General features: G+C 43.9%; 1 pseudogene; it reads right to left on the reverse strand.

The window, feature by feature from the left end:
• Positions 1-8,394: 8,394 nt before the first annotated feature.
• LOC141580930 (signal recognition particle 19 kDa protein-like) lies at positions 8,395-10,006 on the reverse strand (annotated as a pseudogene).
• Positions 10,007-18,623: the final 8,617 nt, after the last annotated feature.

Here is an 18,623-nt window from a genome sequence, read left to right on the forward strand (position 1 = left end):
TGAGGTGGGAGGACCACTCGAACCATGAGTTTGAGGCCGGCAGTGAGCATTCCAGCCTGGACAACAGAGCGAGACCCTATCTTTAAAAAAAAAAAAAAAAGGCATTAGTGTTTATTAAAGTCATTGCTACCCTTTCGGCAAGCAAAAATCTACTTAAATTCCCACAGAGGGGAGGTTTTACTTTCACATATTGTAGGGAGCAGGAGAGTGTTCTAGTGCATGCTGACCTTTAATTAATTCACAGGTTCACAGGAAAATCACCAAAAGGCCCTTGGTACTGGACAGTAAAAAATGGGGTGTTGTGGATGGATTCTTTTTTTTTTTTTTTTGAGATGGAGTCTCACTCTGTCACCCAGGCTGGAGTGCAATGATGCAATCTCAGCACACTGCAACCTCTGCCTCCCAGGTTCAAGCAATTCTCCTGCCTCAGTCTCCCAAGTAGCTGGGATTATAGGCACCCGCCACCACACCCGGCTATTTTTTTTTTTTTTTTTTTTTGGTATTTTTACTAGAGACAGGGTTTTACCATGTTGGCCAGGCTGGTTTTGAACTCCTGACCTCAAGTGATCTGCCCACCTGGGCCTCCCAAAGTGCTAGGATTACAGGGGTGAGCCACTGCGCCCAGCTGGACTCATTTTATTTATTTATTTATTTATTTTTATTTTTTGAGATGGAGTTTTGCTCGTTTGCCCAGGCTGGAGTGCAATGGTGTGATCTCAGCTCACCGCAACCTCTGCCTCCGGGGTTCAAGCAATTATCCTGTGTCAGCCTCCCCTGTTGCTGGGATTACAGGCCTGTGCCACCACACCCAGCTAATTTTGTATTTTTAGTAGAGAGGGGGTTTCTCCATGTTGGTCAGGGTGGTCTCAAACTCCCAACCTCAGGTGATCCACCCACCTCAGCCTCCCAAAGTGCTGGGATTACAGGCATGAGTCTCCGCCTCCAGCCCAGATTCATTTTGTAACTTCAACTAATATTTATTATTGTTGTACTCATGAGTAGTTTTTGGCTCCAGCAAATGAAACTCCTGTGTGTATATCACAAACATCAACCAACAGTGGGTAGAGAAGAAACCTTAAATCCATCACTGAGGACCCTGGGGCCTCAGGGTGACGAGCAATAGTCACCTCAGTATTCTTTGAGGTTCACATGCTTTTCACCAGAGCTTTTAATAAGTACAAGGTGTACTGATGTAAGTTTTATCTTCCTTCACTATTCTTCTTTTGCATACATTAGCCAAAAGCCAGTGTCAGGAAAACTCAAATATCTGGACCATTTATAAACTGGGTAATAAATTCCTAAATGTGTTACTTACCTGTCTTTTTTTGTGTGTGGAATTTTAAAATGGAGATAGAGCCAGTGTTTCTGAAGGACAATAATATAAGGAAATTAGAAACGTCATATGTTAAGCTATCATAATCAAAAAATTCTGAAACAGCCCATTGAAAACATACTTCTGCAAAGTCTGAGGAATGAAGGCCACTGGCTTTCATGCAGACTTTAAATATATATTCATAATCTACAACTTATTGCTGTGCTCTGGCCTCTAAAACTTTTTAATAATTTTCCATCTTTCTCCTGGTACAGAAACGTCACTCCGTCATTCTTAATATTTCTGCTTTACTTTGGGCTGTCAGGAGTAATTTCCTTGTGGTTAGAGATGCAAATAGCCTCAGCCTTCCTTGGAGGGTCGCCCAGGCCCTAAATAATCCCATTTCCGGGGGAAGAGGCTTCATGCAGATGAGAGACGGAAAACTCAGCAGCTGAGAAAGGCAGTGTTTGGGGAAGAAATGAAATTGAAGAATTCCTTTAGTGGTAGCTGTCATGGAGGGTTTTCCATATGGAGTCCTGCTTAGTACCCCCAGTAAATGACACACTGTGTCCTGGGGCTGGTGCTAGTAGAAATACAGCATGCAAGGTTCAAGCCAATTGTTTTATCCACGTTCACCCAATAAATGTAATTAGTGAGCACGCTCTTAGCTCCAGACTCAGAGATTGTGCCCCTGGAGCTCCAAAGAAACAAGGTAAGAACTGGCATGCAGTGGAAGGGCCAATCATAGCAGATAATACCAGTCTCATCAGGTGCGCACGGGCACAGAGGGTCGTCTTGACTGGGCATGGACCGGAGAGACTGCCCTTCCATGTTGCCTTAGGTCGTGGTTGATTTTCTGTGGCTGAGCCTCATTGCTCTGTTACCCGGCAAGGAGAAGAAACACTTTTCACCTGGGCTCTTGCCTCAGCGGACTCAGTTAAATCAATACAGCATATCCTACCACGAGTGAGGATCTCAGGTTTCTCTCATTCTCGTTCCCTTGCCTATGAGGCTGTCTGACCCAGCAGGTTCAAATGGAAACCCCAAAACTTCCAGAGGAGAAGCCGGAGGGTAATAGCATCCTGGGGCCTTGCTATTTCACGTGGGTCCCCTGACCAACAGCACCAGCACCACCTGGGAGCTCGTTAGAAATGCAGCCCCGCGCCCCCACTCGAGGACTTCTGAAGCAGAATCTGCACTTAAACAAGATCCCCAAGTGATGCCTATGCACAGTGACGTTCTGAGAAGCACTGATTCATTTACGTGAGTGGGAACCAAAGTGCTAACCTCCCTACCTGCTGAAGACTCAATGTCTGGTCTCCCCAAATTCATATGTTGACATCAAAGCCCCAGTGTGATGATATTAGGAGGTGGGGCTTTGGAGAGGTGATTAAGTCATGAGGATTGAGCCCTCATGGATGGGATTAGTGCCACTGTAAAAGGAACTCCAGAGAGCTTCCCCAGCCCCTTCCACCCTGTGAGGACACAGGGAGAGGATGGCCATCTATAAATCAGGAAGACACCTCACCAGACGCCGAGCCTGCTGGCGCCTTGACCTTGGACATCCTAACCTCTAGAACTGTGAGCAATCAATCTTTTCTTTTTCTTTTATTCGCTCTTTTCTTTTCTGACAGGGCCTCACTCCAGGCTGGAGTGCACTGGTATGATCAGGGCTCACTGCAGCCTTGACCTCGCCGGATCAAGCAACCCTCTTACCTCAGCCTCCCAAGTAGCTAGGACCACAGCTGTGCACCACCACACCCGGCGAATTTTTTTTACTTTTGTAAAGGGGGGTATTATTATGTTGCCCAGTCTGGTCTTGAACTCCAGAGCTCAAGTGATCCTCGCCTCTTGGCCTTTCAAAGTGCTGGGATTACAGGCATGAGCCACCGTACCTGGCTGAGAAATGAGTTTCTGTTGTTTATAATCTACTATTGTATAATATTGCTATAGCCGCTCCAATGAACTGCTTTGGTTAGGAGCTATGCCCTCAAGGTATGAGACCCAGAAGAGGCAACCTGGGGAAGCCCCACAGGACCTGTGAGGACCCAAAGGCATCCCTAGGTGGGTGGAGCCAGTGCCCAAGGATTTCTTTTTTTTTTTTTTTTTTTTTTTTTTTTTGCTTTGGCTTTTCTTAGGGCCAATTCTGGATCAATCCCCACAGCCCTAGCAAATGCTGAGAACATAGAGAGCAAATGAATGAACTGTCAGGAATAAACGAACAGTTACACACAGGACAGGGCAGTGTCCCAGCCTTTGAAGCCTCTAGCTGACACCACCCCCACCCCCCACCTCCTCCCAGACTCTAGACTGCACCTCGTGGGTGCAAACACCAGGGAAAGCCTCCTGGGCCCTCCTCGACTCTTTCCACCTGCAGGCTCACCTACCCAGGGTTGTCGCAGCTGTGCATTGAGACTTAACACCCTGTGCCCATATCAATTATCAGGACTGAGACAGCCTAAAGCAAAATAGGGAGACTCTGTCTCCACAAAACAAAATTGTAAAATCAGCCAGGCCTGGTAGTGCACACCTGTAGCCCCAGCTACTTAGGAGGCTGAGGTAGGAGGATTGCTTGAGCCAGGGAGTTGGAGGCTGCAGTGAACTATGATTGTGTCACCACACTCCATCCTGGGCAACAGTGAGACCCTGTCTCAAAAAAAAAGTAATAAAAATTTTATTAAAATAGACTAAGACTGCAGACCACCTAGGTCAGTGTGGTTTAAGTGTTTTAGGAAGTGCTTCTGGAAAGAGAAGGGGCAGAGGCAGGCTAAGCTAGAGGATTTTTTTTTTTTTTTTTTTTTTTTTTTTTGAGACAGAGTTTCGCTCTTGTTACCCAGGCTGGAGTGCAATGGCTCGATCTCGGCTCACCGCAACCTCCGCCTCCTGGGTTCAGGCAATTCTCCTGCCTCAGCCTCCTGAGTAGCCGGGATTACAGGCACGCGCCACCACGCCCAGCTAGTTTTTTGTATTTTTAGTAGAGACGGGGTTTCACCATGTTGACCAGGATGGTCTTGATCTCTTGACCTCGTGAGCCACCTGCCTCGGCCTCCCAAAGTGCTGGGATTACAGGCTTGAGCCACCGCGCCCGGCCTAAGCTAGAGGACTTTATCTTTCAGGCTGTCTTGCTGCTTATTCAACAAGACAGAAGGAGCTTGTTTTCTTAGGGACCAGGGCTGCCTGGTTTTCTTAGGAAGCAGAGCAAGAGACCTCAGACATGCTGTGAGACAGAAAGAACAAGAACAGCAAAGAACATCTGAGTGCAGGATCTGGGTCAAGAAGCTGCATGTGGAAGACACAGGAACCCAGGATCTAGAATCTCCAAGTTTCTGCTGAAGAACGAAGCTGGGTGCTGCAGTCACACAGATGCATGTGGCTTGTGTTCCCTCAGTACTGAAATCATCTAGGATTCTGCACATGCTGCTTTCAAAGATCTGCAAAGGGCTCCCAGGAAAAGTGTGTTTCAAACTATTACCAGATAGTAGACTTTGGCGATTAATAATTTAGTGTCAAGAAGGTAAAACATTTTTAAGACTAGAATTGCTCTGGCATGGAATTGATCTGGTATCTCTTCTCATAGGTAAAAGCACAATTTCAAAAGATGGCACCTATGAGCTTTAAGCAAAGGAATCCTCGTACATGGAGAGGAGAGAGGAACCATAGTCTTACATGGGCCCAGGCTGGGTGGTTGCATCTTTGCGGCCTAAGAATTCTCATGCTTGAAACAAAGCATTTTGTTTCGCTCTCAAGAGCAGGCCTAGGGCTGGTGTGGTGGCTCACGTGGAGGCTGAGGTGGGCGGATCACAAGGTCAGGAGTTTGACACCAGCCTGGCCAACATGGTAAAACCCTGTCTCTACTAAAAATACAAAAATTAGCTGGGCGTGGTGCTGAGCTACTTGGGAGCCTGAGGCAGGAGTATCGCCTGAACCAGGGAGGCAGTGGTTGCAGTGAGCTGAAGTCATGCCACTGCACTCCAGCCTGAGCAAGAGAGTGAGACTCCATCTCAAAAAAAAAAAAAAAAAAATCAGACCTGAGTGGGAAGCTGCTAAGAACTCACTGCAGAGGCTGCTGGTCATAAGAGAAGGGACTTGGGTTGTCATCCTAAGAAGGTGGCCCCAGTGGCTGCTCTTCTACCAGACCTACATTTGTAGCCACAGAGGGCACAGGAAGACAGCCTGAGATGTCCTGCTGCCTGGCAATCAAGAGCATTTCTTTGATGTTCCTGAATTGTAGGGACTCCTGGAAGAGAGCGGAGGGAGGTGATGTGGCCTCTGTGCCCTGGGAGCCTCTCTATGCTACAAGTTGGTTCCCAGGTCCCTGGACCAATGTGCAAAGAGCCTGTAGTTTTACTACCCTGGAGTTATTTCCCTATGGAATGGTGCGAGTCCCTCCGAACGTCCGACAAAGTAAGGCAAACTTCCTGGAGTCCGTCCCCATCCTCAGGACTTTCTCTTTTCTACCAAAAACCAGCGAGATGGATTCAGCATAGTATGAATGTATCTTCCATTTCCTAGGTTAACAACCTGAAGCCCATCGGCAAAGTTCTGGGCTACGCTCAGGGACACAAAGAAAGACTCAGTCATGTTCTCTGACCTCCGCAGCTAATAGTTTCTCTAGCTAGAGGAAGAAAGCCGCTGAAGAGGAAAGTGGGTACATGGGTACAATTAGGCTGGCTAGAGGTCAAAAGATAATCGAATGGAAAGCAGTATCCTCCTTTCATACCTATCCATGACGCTTCATAAAATAGTCACGAATATCTCATGATGTTTTTATTATACTTTCATTATTTGGAAGAACAACTCATGTGTATGTATGTGCCATGTGCCTCTTTCTTTCTTTCTTTTTTTTTTTTTTTTTTTTTTTTTTTGAGGAAGAGTCTTGCATTCTCCCCCAAGCTGGAGTGCAGTGGCACAAACTCTGCTCACCGCAACCTCCAGCTCCCAGTTCAAGCAATTCTCCTGCCTCAGCCTCCTGAGTGGCTGGGATTACAGGCACCCACCACTGCACCCGGCTAATTTTTGCATTTTTAGTATTTTTGCATTTCACCTTCTTGGGCAGGCTGGTCTCAAACTCCTGACCTCAGGTGATCCATCCACCTCGGCCTCCCAAATTGCTGGGATTACAGGCGTGAGCCACCGCACCACGCCCCACGTGCCTCATTCCTGGAACCTGTTTTCTTTGTCTTCCTTCAACTCTATCATGTGAGTATCAGTGGGAGGTAGAGACTTCCTCCCACTATAAAAGCTGAAAATCTGAGATATTTTATTTCTCAGCCTTCCTTTCATCAGGGCATAAGCATCTCCCAAGGCTCAGCTGATCAAATGTAACCTATCTGGGCCGGGCGCGGTGGCTCAAGCCTGTAATCCCAGCACTTTGGGAGGCCGAGGCGGGTGGATCACGAGGTCGAGAGATCGAGACCATCCTGGTCAACATGTGAAACCCCGTCTCTACTAAAAATACAAAAAAACTAGCTGGGCGTGGTGGCGCGTGCCTGTAATCCCAGCTACTTAGGAGGCTGAGGCAGGAGAATTGCCTGAGCCCAGGAGGCGGAGGTTGCGGTGAGCCAAGATTGCCATTGCACTCCAGCCTGGGTAACAAGAGTGAAACTCCGTCTCAAAAAAAAAAAAAAAAAAAAAAAATGTATCTGGAATTTTTGCCTCTGAAAAAGCAGAGAAAGAAGATGGCCAAGGCAGCCACATCTCATCTTCAGAGACACTGTGGCTGCCATGCCTCTGACTGCACCCACTGCCCAGGGTTCACGGGTACTGATAAAAGCACCAGAATCATGTGATCTAAAGTGGCAGACATAGTATATTCATAGAACAATTAGTAGTCTGAACTTTTTTTTTTTTTTCTAAGGTTCTGAAAATTTAACCTCCCTCTGTTCCTCCCTTTTCTGAGACTGCATTTCTTGGCAATTTGATGAGCTACTTTTAACAATATTGTTTCTTCCAGTCCACGAACATGGAACCTTTCCATTTTTCAGTGTCCTCTTCAATTTCTTTCGTCAATGTTTTATGGTTTTCATTGCGGAGATCGTTCACTTCTTTGGTTAAGTTTATGCCTAGATATTTTGTTATTATATTTATTTATTTATTTATTTTTTAGAGATGGAGATCTCACTCTGTCACCCAGGCTGGAGTGCAGTGCAGTGACCACAGGCAACTGCAACGTTGAACTGGCTCAAACGATCCTTTTGCCTCAGCCTCCTGAGTGGCTAGAATTACAGGTACAGTCTCCTGGGTCTGGCTCTCTTATTTTATGTGTAGCTATTGTAAACAGAATTGCTTTCTTGGTTTCTTTTACAGATGGTTCACTCTTGGCATATAGAAATGCTACTGATTTTTGTATGTTAATTTTGTATCCTGCAATTTTATTGAATTTATCCCTTCTAATAGCTTTTTCGGTGGCGTCTTTAGGTTTTTAATATAATATCATGTCATCTGAAACAAGGATAATTTGATATCTGCCTTTCTAATTTGGATGTCCTTTATTCTTTCTCTTGTTTAATTCCTCTGGCTAAGACTTCTAGTACTATGTTGAATAAAAGTGGCGAAAGTGGACATCCTTTCCTTGTTCTAGATCTTAAGGAAGGTTTTCCATTTTCCCTGTTCAGTATGATGTTATCTGTGGGTTCGTCAAATACGGCCCTTATCGTGTTGAGGTATATTCTTTCTATGCGCAGTTTGCTGAGAACTTTTATCCATTTCTTCTAGTTTTTCTGGTGTATTGGCATATAGTTGCTCATAATAGTCTGTGATGATCCTTGGAATTCCTGTGGTAACAGTTGTAATGTCTCCTTTTGTCTATAATTTTATTTGGGTCATCTCGTTTTTTCTTAGTGTGGCTAAAGCTGTGCCAATTTTGTTTGGGTTTTTTTTTTTTCAATTTCAAATTTTATTTCATTAATAAGGTGGACAAAATGTTTATTTCAAATCGATTTTAAATTTATCTGAAACAAATAACTTATTTCAAGTTACTTATTGTACAATCCATTGTCAATTAAAAAATATTCTTTCTTCCCAAAAAAAACTGCATCAAAAGACTAAAAAAATTCTTTTATACTGCATAAAAGTGAGATGCAGACTTCTGATGTAAATTTGTTTCACTGGCAACTCCCATGATAAAGATGAGAGTCACAAAGCTTCACAGTTCAGTTAAACGATGCAAACAAACAGCTTCCATTTTCCTTCAATATCAGTTAGAAACCTCCATTCATGTGTCTTACAGTAGTACCACATATTTGACGCTGATACTAGGTTACTTCTTTTTCTTTCCGTTCCCGTTTTTACTTCCTTGTCCTTGTTGAAGACTTTGGTCACCACCTCCTGTTTTTTGTGTTTCTTTTTTCTTTTCTTTTTTTTTTGGAGACAGAGTCTCAGAGTCTCACATTGCTGCCCAGACTGGAATGCAGTTGCGTGATCTCGGCTCACTGCAACCTCCATCTCCTGGGTTCATGGGATTCTCCTGCCCCAGCCTCCTGAGTAGGGATTACAGGCGCACACCACCACCACCACACCTGGCTAATTTTTTTGTATTTTTAGTAGAGATGGGGTCTCACTATGTTGGCCAGGCTGGTCTTGAACTCCTGACCTCGTGATCTGCCTGCCTTGGCCTCTCAAAGTGCTGAGATTACAGGCGTGAGCCACTGTGCCTGGCCTTGTGTCCTTGTTTTTAGTTTAGGTATCATTTCTGCTGCATACAGCGTCACTGACTTATGTGATGGGAAAACTGTACAAGGCAGAGGCTGCCATCTTCCTGTTTGAGCTAGACTCGGACTCTGCCTCTGTATTGGACGTCACGATTCCATTCTCTAGGGTACATTTTATTTTTCTCAAGAAATACATTAAGTCCAACTGCTGAACATACATCTTGAATCTCTGTAGCTGTAGAATTTTCAACAGCCTTATTTATGGGGATTCACTTTCCCTCTGCGGTGGTCTTATTATTTAAATAAGCAGGATAGAGAAAAACACACCTGTCTTGGTGGGCTGGAAACTGCGTGGCAGCACAAGCCATCTTCACAAGAGTCCAAACAACAATTTTGTGTACCTATTTGTAAAAAAATTTTTTCCATTGATCTTTTGTAATTTTCTTTAGTCTCAGTGTTTTTATTTCTGCTCTGATCATAAACTTTTCTAGTAATTTTGCCTTTCATTTGCTCTTGCTTTTCTAGTTAGGTTATTTGAAGCCTTTCTATATTTTTGGTGTAGGTGTTTATTGCTATAAATGTTCCTATTTATGTTGTATTTGCTGTATCATAGCTTTGGGTATGTTGTGTTTCCATTTCCATTTGTTTCAGAAGAATTTAAAATTTCCTTTTTCATTTCTTGACCAGTGGCCATTCAGAAGCATGTTTAATTTCCATGTATTTGTATGGTTTCCAAAGTTCCGCTAGTTATGGATTTCTACTTTTATTCCATTGTGGTCAGAAAAGATACTTGATATCATTTTAATTTTTAAAACTTACTTCACACTCGTTTTGGGGTCTATTATATGGTCTGTCCTCAAGAAAGTTCTGTGTACTGGAGAAAAACGTGTATTCTGCAGCTGTTGGATAAAAACGTGCTGTAAATGTCCACTAGGTTCAGTTGGTCTGTGGTGCGGATCAAGTTCGATCTTTCTTTGCTGGTTTTCTGTGTAGATGGTCTTTCCAGTGCTGACAGTGGAGCGTGAAGTCCCTGTTATCGCGCTGGCATCTGCCTCTCTTTTTGGCTTTCATCATATTTGTTTCATATATCTGGGTGCTTCAGTGTTGGGTGCATGTATATTTACAGTCGTCACATGCTCTTGCTGAATTGCTCTCTTTATAATTATAAAATGACCCTGACGTTAGAAACAATCTCATTTAGCCTCTGCTGGTTCCTAGCTAACGACAACAACAAGAAAACAAACATGTGAAGCTACTTCTTTTGTGTCAGTGATTTTTTTTTTTTTTTTCCCATGAGCAGCTCTAGACCTTCTGCCTTGTTAGAATCTTTGGGAATAGGACCTAAGGTGTGTTGTTCATGTATTATCGAATTGTTTGCTAGTGTTTTGTCAAGGATGTTTGCATCTGTGTACATCAAAGATGAATCTGCATTTTTTTAGTGTTATTTATGCTCATTAAAATCTGAGGGCCCTTGCTGTGTGCTCTCGGGGGTAACTCAGTAGCAAAAACACACCTGTGAAATGTTACATGAAAGAGAACACTTCAGCCAGTCCCTGGGGGAGTTATGCTAGTTGTCAGCAAACCAGAACTCTCTGAGAACCCCAGAGTGGGAAGACCCAGCCCTTTGGACTGCTCCCCAAACCCTGAATGCTGTCATACAACAATGCGAGCTTTGGATTGATGTCAGTACTCCAAGTACACTGGCAGTTTGTGAATATGTTTGTTTAGTAAGATAAGTACACCAGGTGTCTGGGCTATCAAAATAAACCAGGAAATTGCTGCCATGAGTGATATATAGGATAACAACGAAGGCTAGCGGGCTGGCGGGGGTCGGGTGCGGGGGCTGCTGCCTGGCTTTAGTGTCTTGCATATAATGCTTAAACAAAATGTTAACACCGATCAGCCTCTGGTATCATTCACTCTTTACCCCACCAAAATCTGACCTCTGCCCCTCCGTTAAACCAACTCTCACCCTGGTCACCAGTGAGAATGTGGTAGATGCTTTTTCTTTTTTACATGACCTCCTGGCAGCACATGACTACACAGAACTCTCCCTCCCTGGGTGGTTTTCTGTAGGAGGCCATGTCACCCCTGTGTCCTGGATTCCTCCTCCAGTTCAGCCATTTTCCTCGTGCTCCTTTGTGGACTTCTCCACTCAGCCTTTCAATGCTGGTGCTCCTCAAAGTTCTGTCTCCTTCACTTCTGAGAAACAGGAAATTATTGTGGATAATCCCAGGTTATTCTCTAGTCTAATACCTTGAGGAATGTTCAGGGTGAACCTAACAGATTCCCATGTCAAAATACATTTGGAAGGTGAGAAGCCATTATCTATTAAACATCAGGCATCCACAACTCCCTAGAAGTTCCATCACTTCTTTGGACTTTATAAGGATCATCTCATCTAAATTTTCCAAATTAAGGATCTTAGTCTGGGAGAAAGTCTAGAATGGTGAAGAGATACCTTCTCAATAGCAGCCCGTGGTCAGAGACATCAGCTTGGAAGCAACAGATTGAAGAGGTTCTTTGAAAAGAAAATTTAGGCCAGGTGCAGAGGCTCACACCTGTAATCCCAGCACTTTGGGAGGCCAAAGCAGGTGGATCACCTGAGGTCAGGAGTTGGAGACAAGCCTGGCCAACATGGTAAAACTCTATCTCTACTAAAAATATAAACATTAGCTGGGTGTGGTGGTACATGCCTATATGGTCTATCAACCTCCAGCTATTCAGGAGGCTGAGGCACAGAATTGCTTGAACCCAGAGGCTGAGGTTGCAGCAAGCCAAGATCATGCCACTGCATTCAGCCTGGGCAACAGAGTGAAACTTGGTCTCAAAAAGAGAGAAGAGGAAGAGGAAGAGGAAGCGAAGCGAAGTGAAGAGAAGAGGAGAAAATTTAAATCCAGGTAGGGTGCCTCGTGCCTGTAATCCCAACACATTGGGAGCCCAAGGTGGGTGGATTACCTGAGGTCAAAAGTTCGAGACCATCCTGGCCAACATGGTGAAATCCCATCTCTACTAAAAATACAAAAATGAGCCAGGTGTGGTGGCGGATACCTGTAATCCCAGCTACTCAGCTACTCGGGAGGCTGAGGCAGGAACTGTTGAACTCGGAAAGTGGAGGTTGCATTGAGCTGAGATGGTGCCACTGCAATCCAGCCTGGGCGACAGACCGAGACTCCATCTCAAACAAGAAAATAAAGAAAAGAAAATTTAAAAACACAGAAGAGGGCATTTTCTATGGGAAATGTTTTTCCACTTAGTTTCTTACAGTTGAGATTCCTTTCAATGCCTTTTAGTGCAGCAACCCACCTTGCTCCTGATGGCCAGAGAGCGAATAAGAAGCCAGTCCTTTGTAGACTATGACTTTCTATACATGTGTCAGGAAGCTTTTGTATGGGCCATTGTTCAGTTTTAAAAATATTTCACAGCATTTTCTTTATTCACTTAGCCATTAAAACTAAGAGCAGAAAACATAACACTTTAGGGATAGAAATAGGAAAAATAATATTTCAATGCTCTTTTTCATGTTTGTTTCCCATGTTAATTGAAAAGGCATCTGACCTATAAACAATGAATGAAGTGGGACCATGAGGAATGAGGGACTAAAATGTACCATCTTAAGGATGATTCGTGAAATTTGAGAATGAATCACAGGGCTCACTTGGGTCTCTCATCCACTATTGAGTGGCAGTTGACTGTTCCTTGTGCTACCAGGTAGGAGAAGCTCTAAATGTCAGACTGATTCTGTTAGGCTCTGTTCCTTCCTTAGTGAGAAGTCAAAATCAATCCATCTGCCTTTAAATCCGCTGATCGAATCAAGAGAGCTTGAAACTGATAACCAAGAGGGAGGGGGAAGGTACACCCAGACGCAAGAAATTAACCAGATGCTATAAAGGATATCAGGCATGTCCAGTGAAGCAGAAAAATAACAGAGGAAGCTCCCAATAATTCTCAGGGGGAGGAAGAAACACAGGTGTTCCTATATCATTGCACAAATCAGGGAAAACAGATAAAAATTAAATTGAGGTTTTTTTTTTAAAGGAGAGGAATTCTACCTCATAGTTGGGCTTGAGAAATGAGACTTACAAAGGAATATGGCAATGAAAGACTGCATGTTTTCTCCAGACATAAACACTTAATAAAAATGCTACGATTGGCTGGGTGCAGCGGCTCATGCCTGTGATCCCAGCATTTTGGGGGGCCGAGGCAGGTGGATCACCTGAGGTTGGGAGTGTGAGACCAGCCTGATCAACATGGAGAAACCCCGTCTCTACTAAAAATACAAAATTAGGTGGGTGCAGTGGCGCATGCCTGTAATCCCCGCTACTCATGAGGCTGAGGCAGGAGAATCGCTTGAACCCAGGAGGCAGAGGTTGTGGTGTGTCCAGATTGCACCATTGCATTCCATCCTGGGCAACAAGAGCAAAGCTTCATCAATCAATCAATCAATCAATGCTACGACGTGGGTATAGACAAATGAATTCTAATGTTCATAGAGAGGGGCAAAAGACCTAGAATAGCCAATAAAATATTTAAGGAAAAAACCAAGCTGGAAGATTAACACTACCTGACTGCAGGACTTGCCATAAAGCTATAGTAATCAAGATGGGGTAGTATTGGTAAAAAAGAATGGACAAATTGATCAATAGAACAGTATAGACAGCCCAGAAATCCACATAAATATAACCAACTGATCTTTAACAAAGGAGCAAAATCAATACAGTGAAAAGATAGTCTCTTCAACAAATGATGTTGGAAGAACTAGACATCCACATGCAGAAACATTTAATCTAGACCCAGATCTTACACCTATAAAAACTAACTCAAAATAGATCACAGTCCTAATTGTAAAACACAAAACTATAAAACTCCTAGAAGATAACATAGGAGAAAATCTAGATAACCTTGGACATGGTGATGACTTTTTAGATATAACCCTAAAGGTATAATCCACTAAAGAGATAATTGGTAAGCAGGACTCCATTAAAATTAAAAACCTCTGCCCTGCGAAAGATAATGTTAAGAGAAGGAGATTAGCAACAGACTGGGAGAATATACATGCAAAAGACACATCTGAAAAAGGAGTATTATTCCAAATATACAAGGAACTCTTAAAAGTCAACAGTAAGAAAATAACCCAATTTAAAAATGGAGCCAGGCATGTTGGCTTATGCCTATAATCCCAGCACTTTGGGAGGCCGAGGCAGGCAGATCATTTGAGATCAGGGGCTTGAAGCCAGCGTGGCCAATATGGTGAAACCCTGTCTCTACTAAAAAAAAAAAAAAAAAATAGCTGGGTGTAGTGGCGGGCACCTGTAATCCCAGCTACTCGGGTAGCTGAGGGAGGAGAGTCACTTGAACCCAGGAGGCGGAGGTTGCAGTGAGCCAACACCATACCACTGCTCTCCAGCCTGAGTGAGACTCTCTCTCAAAAATAAAAGGGCAAAAGATGCGAACAGACACCTCACCAAAGAAGATATACAGATGGCAAATAAATATGAAAAGATGTTCAATATCATGTCATTAGGGAATTGCGAATTAAAACAATGTGATACCACTACATACCTACTAGAATGGCCAAAATCCAAAACACAAGAACACCAAATGATGGATGTAGAGCAATAAAAACTGATCGATTCATTGCTGGTGGGAATGTAAAATGGTACAGCCACTTGGGAAGACAGTGTGGTAGTTTCTTACAAAACTAAACACAGTCACCATATGATCCACCAGTCATGGATTGTTTCTTGATATTTCCGCAAATGAGTCTAAAAACTGATGTCCGTACAAAACCTGCACGTGGTTTTTTTGTAGCAGTTTTAATCATAATTGTCAAAACTTAGAAGCAATCAAGATTTCTTTCAGCAGGTAAATGGATAAACTGTGGTGCATCCAGACAATGGAATATTATTCAGCACTAAAAAGAAATGAGCTATCAAAACATGAAAAGACATAGAGATAACTGGCTGGGTGTGGTGGCTCACACCTGTAATCCCAGCCCTTTGGGAGGCCGAGGCAGGCGGATCACCTGAGTTCAGGAGTCAGAGACCAACCTGGCCAACATGGTGAAACCCTGTCTCTACTAAAAATACAAAAATTAGCCAGGTGTGGTGGTGGGCACCTGTAATCCCAGCCACTTGGGAGACTGAGGCAGGAGAATCGCTTGAACCTGGGAGGCGGAGGTTGCAGTGAGCCGAGATTGTGCCATTGTACTCTGGCCTGGGCAACAGAGCAAGACTCTGTCTCAAAAAAAAAAAAAAAAAAGAAAAGAAAAGAAAGAAAAAAAGACGTAGAGAAAACTTCAATGTCTATTACTAAGTGGAAAAACAAAGCGTACGTGAAAAGGCTACATACCATGATTCTAACTATATGACATACTGGAAAAGGGCAAAGTGTGGGGACAGTAACATGATCAGTGGTTGAAGGTAGAGAGGGCTGAATAGTTGAAGCATAGGGAATTTCTTAGGGCCAGATACTATTCTATATGGTGCTATGATGGAAAATAGATGTCATTACACATTTGTCGCAATCCATAGAATGTGCAGTACCAAGAGTGGATCTCGGCGTTAACTCTGAACTTTGGGTGGTAGTGATGCAACAGTGTAGGTTCATTGATTCTAACAAATGAGTCACTCTAGTAAGGTGATAAAATAGTAGCAGAGGCTGTGCCTGTGTAGGGGTGGGGGGCATATGGGAAACCTCATTACTTTCCATTCAATTTTGCTGTGAACCTAAAACTGCTCTAAAAAATAAAGCGTATTAAAGAAAATATCCTGCAGTATGGCAGAAGCTAAACACTAGTAGGGAAATCACTAAACCTGAGAGGAGGCATATGAAGTAGTGTTTGGATGATGAACTGAAGAGAGGAAGGCCAGAGGGGAGCCTGCAAAAGAAGGCCTGGCCACAGCACACGGGTAGGGAGAATTCCTTCCCCTGCTGGCACAGAACTGGCGCAGAACCAAGACAGTGTAAAAGGGGTTTCTGTTCCCCTGCACCGTCCTGAAGCTTCTTGCAGCTGAAAGCAAGGTCTCCAGGAAAAAATGTCCCTGTCATAGGCTATGTCTGCAACAATCTAGGCAAGCAGATTTACAATTCAGAGAAAATGTGAGTAGAATTTCATGGCCAAAGACAACAGGGAAGAGAGTGTTCAAGAGGATTGGGAGGCTTTAATTAATTCTAAGAATTCAAACTCAAGTGATCTTGAAGAAGAAATAGTAAATCTCTATTTGATTAAATCCAGGCATCCAATAAACTCTTGACCTACCCTGATGCTAATTCTGGAGATAGGGAAACTGAGTCTGAATTGGTTACAGATTCCCTATGTGGTAGGCGGAGGCAGGGCTTAAACCACCGTGTGACTCCCAACCCCGCCTTCTGTCCTACCCCACCCCATACTTCTCATTTGAAATGAAGAGAACCTAATGAACACAGGTGGTAAAGGATGGATCTCAGCCCAGAATCTCAGGATGAGACTAAATTGATTGCCCAGTGCCCTGGGCCAAAGGCTGCTTTTGTAAGATGAGGTCTCACCTAGAAATCCAGTGACCATTCAGAGAGGTTGGCATCATCTTAATAGGGGAGATGGTGGCAAAAGGATGACACATAGACACAGTATGTTTCTGGTTTTTTCTTAATGCAATCTGAAAATAACTTCATGAAGCCAAGAAGGAAGCTATGCACAGTCAAGCATCCTCATCACATTTATTCCCAACTAATATGTCCGTTTCTCGATGGTTCTCAGTTCTGACCACCCATGAGTCATTTAGGTAGATTTGTTTTGAAGAGCAGATGTCCAGGTTTGCCTCCTCTAGTTCAGAAATTCTCCTGCCTTGCTAACTTAGAAAGGTTAGGCTTCCTCCTCTTTCCAGCCATGCGTTTGCCCAGATTTGCTGGGACAGTGGGGGGTCCAGAATCTCAATAGAGGTGTGGTTTGTCCACGGTCTCATTGTTGGGAGTGTTTGTGCATGTGTGCGGGAGCTCTGTTTCTCCAGCATTTGCATAATATTAACATATTAATTGTTGAGGGGTGAAGGGGTAGAAGACCAGGACTCAGGCCTGTTGCTTAGGAAATCAATCAGAGGTTCCACCACTCACCTCTTGACAAAACGGAAGCTTACCCTACCCCACAGTAGGAATTTTCCAGTCTGGATGAAAACCTAAATTGATCTTAAATGCAGTATGGTAAGCGCCATTTATTTTTTTGTTTTTTTTTTTTGAGGCAGAGTTTCGCTCTTGTTACCCAGGCTGGAGTGCAATGGCGCGATCTCGGCTCACCGCAACCTCCGCCTCCTGGGCTCAGGCAATTCTCCTGCCTCAGCCTCCTGAGTAGCTGGGATTACAGGCAGGCGCCACCACGCCCAGCTAGTTTTTTGTATTTTTAGTAGAGACGGGGTTTCACCATGTTCACAGGATGGTCTCGACCTCTCGACCTCGTGATCCACCCGCCTCGGCCTCCCAAAGTGCTGGGATTACAGGCTTGAGCCACCGCGCCCGGCCCGGTAAGCACCATTTAACTTCTTTCTGTCTTCTTATAGCACAGTGTCACCTTTGTGGATTGTCCCTATATCAGGCAGCAACCTGAAGTCCTTGCATCTGTTTTGTATAGTTTCTGTTCTTCCTTCTCAGTGGGTGTTACCTGTCTGGCCATTGTCTACCAGAAACCCTCTACTCTGATGCTTCTAAGCTGTTGCAAGGTAGAAAAGCAGTTGTGTAACCACGTGAGAAATGTGTCACATGAACATTGAAAAGCTCCCAGTAAGAGGTTCTACCTAGGTCGGACACGGTGGTTCATGCCTGTAATCCCAGAACTTTGGGAGGCCGAGGTGGACAGATCACAAGGTCAAGAGATCGAGACCATCCTGGCCAACATGATGAAAACACAAAAATTAGCTGGTGTGGTGGTGCATGCCTGTAGTCCCAGCTACTCAGGAGGCTGAGGTAGGAGAATCGCTTGAACCCAGGAGGCAGAGGTTGCAGTGAGCCACTGCACTCCAGCCTGGTGACAGAGTGAGACTCTGTCTCAGAAAAAAGAGATTCTACCCGATGAATAAACTCCAAGCAGCTTGGATGTTCCAGTGCTGATTCTGTCTGCTCAGACACATCCTTGGTTTGTGTTGATATGTTCCAGACACTGAGGCTGTAACTGAGACCCTCAGATAAAAGAACTTCAATCCAACATTGATTTCCATTACTCCCATTTTATAAGGACCAACAGCATCAGGGAGGTCAAAAGACATCTTTGTTGCTAAAATCCACAATTCAGTGGCACTGGCTGAGCCCCATCAGGATTCTTAGGTGTCTTTGTAAAGTTCACTTCAGAATGGTAGGCATGTTCAAAGAATTACCAAAAAACTTAGCCATGATGAGAGGTGTTTTTTTTAAGTACAGAATCCCAAGAATATGATAATACAGTTTTGACCCAACATTTTAAAATACCACTTTTAGGTAAGGGAAGAAATATCCATTTTTCTTAAGAAAACAATTTATTGAAGGGCACAAGAAAATAATGTTTTTAGAAAGTACTCCATAAATCTTTTTCCTTTCATTTTGCTGATTTCAACAGATAAGGTCCATTATTGTTGCAATAGCCTATTTCAGTAGAGAGAAAGAATTAAAGGGCAAGTTGCCCCCATTGGATCACTCCTGCTGGTCCTTACAAGCCAGGC

This window comes from Saimiri boliviensis, chromosome 13, assembly GCF_048565385.1.
Source record: "Saimiri boliviensis isolate mSaiBol1 chromosome 13, mSaiBol1.pri, whole genome shotgun sequence".
In the NCBI taxonomy this organism is placed as follows: domain Eukaryota; kingdom Metazoa; phylum Chordata; class Mammalia; order Primates; family Cebidae; genus Saimiri; species Saimiri boliviensis.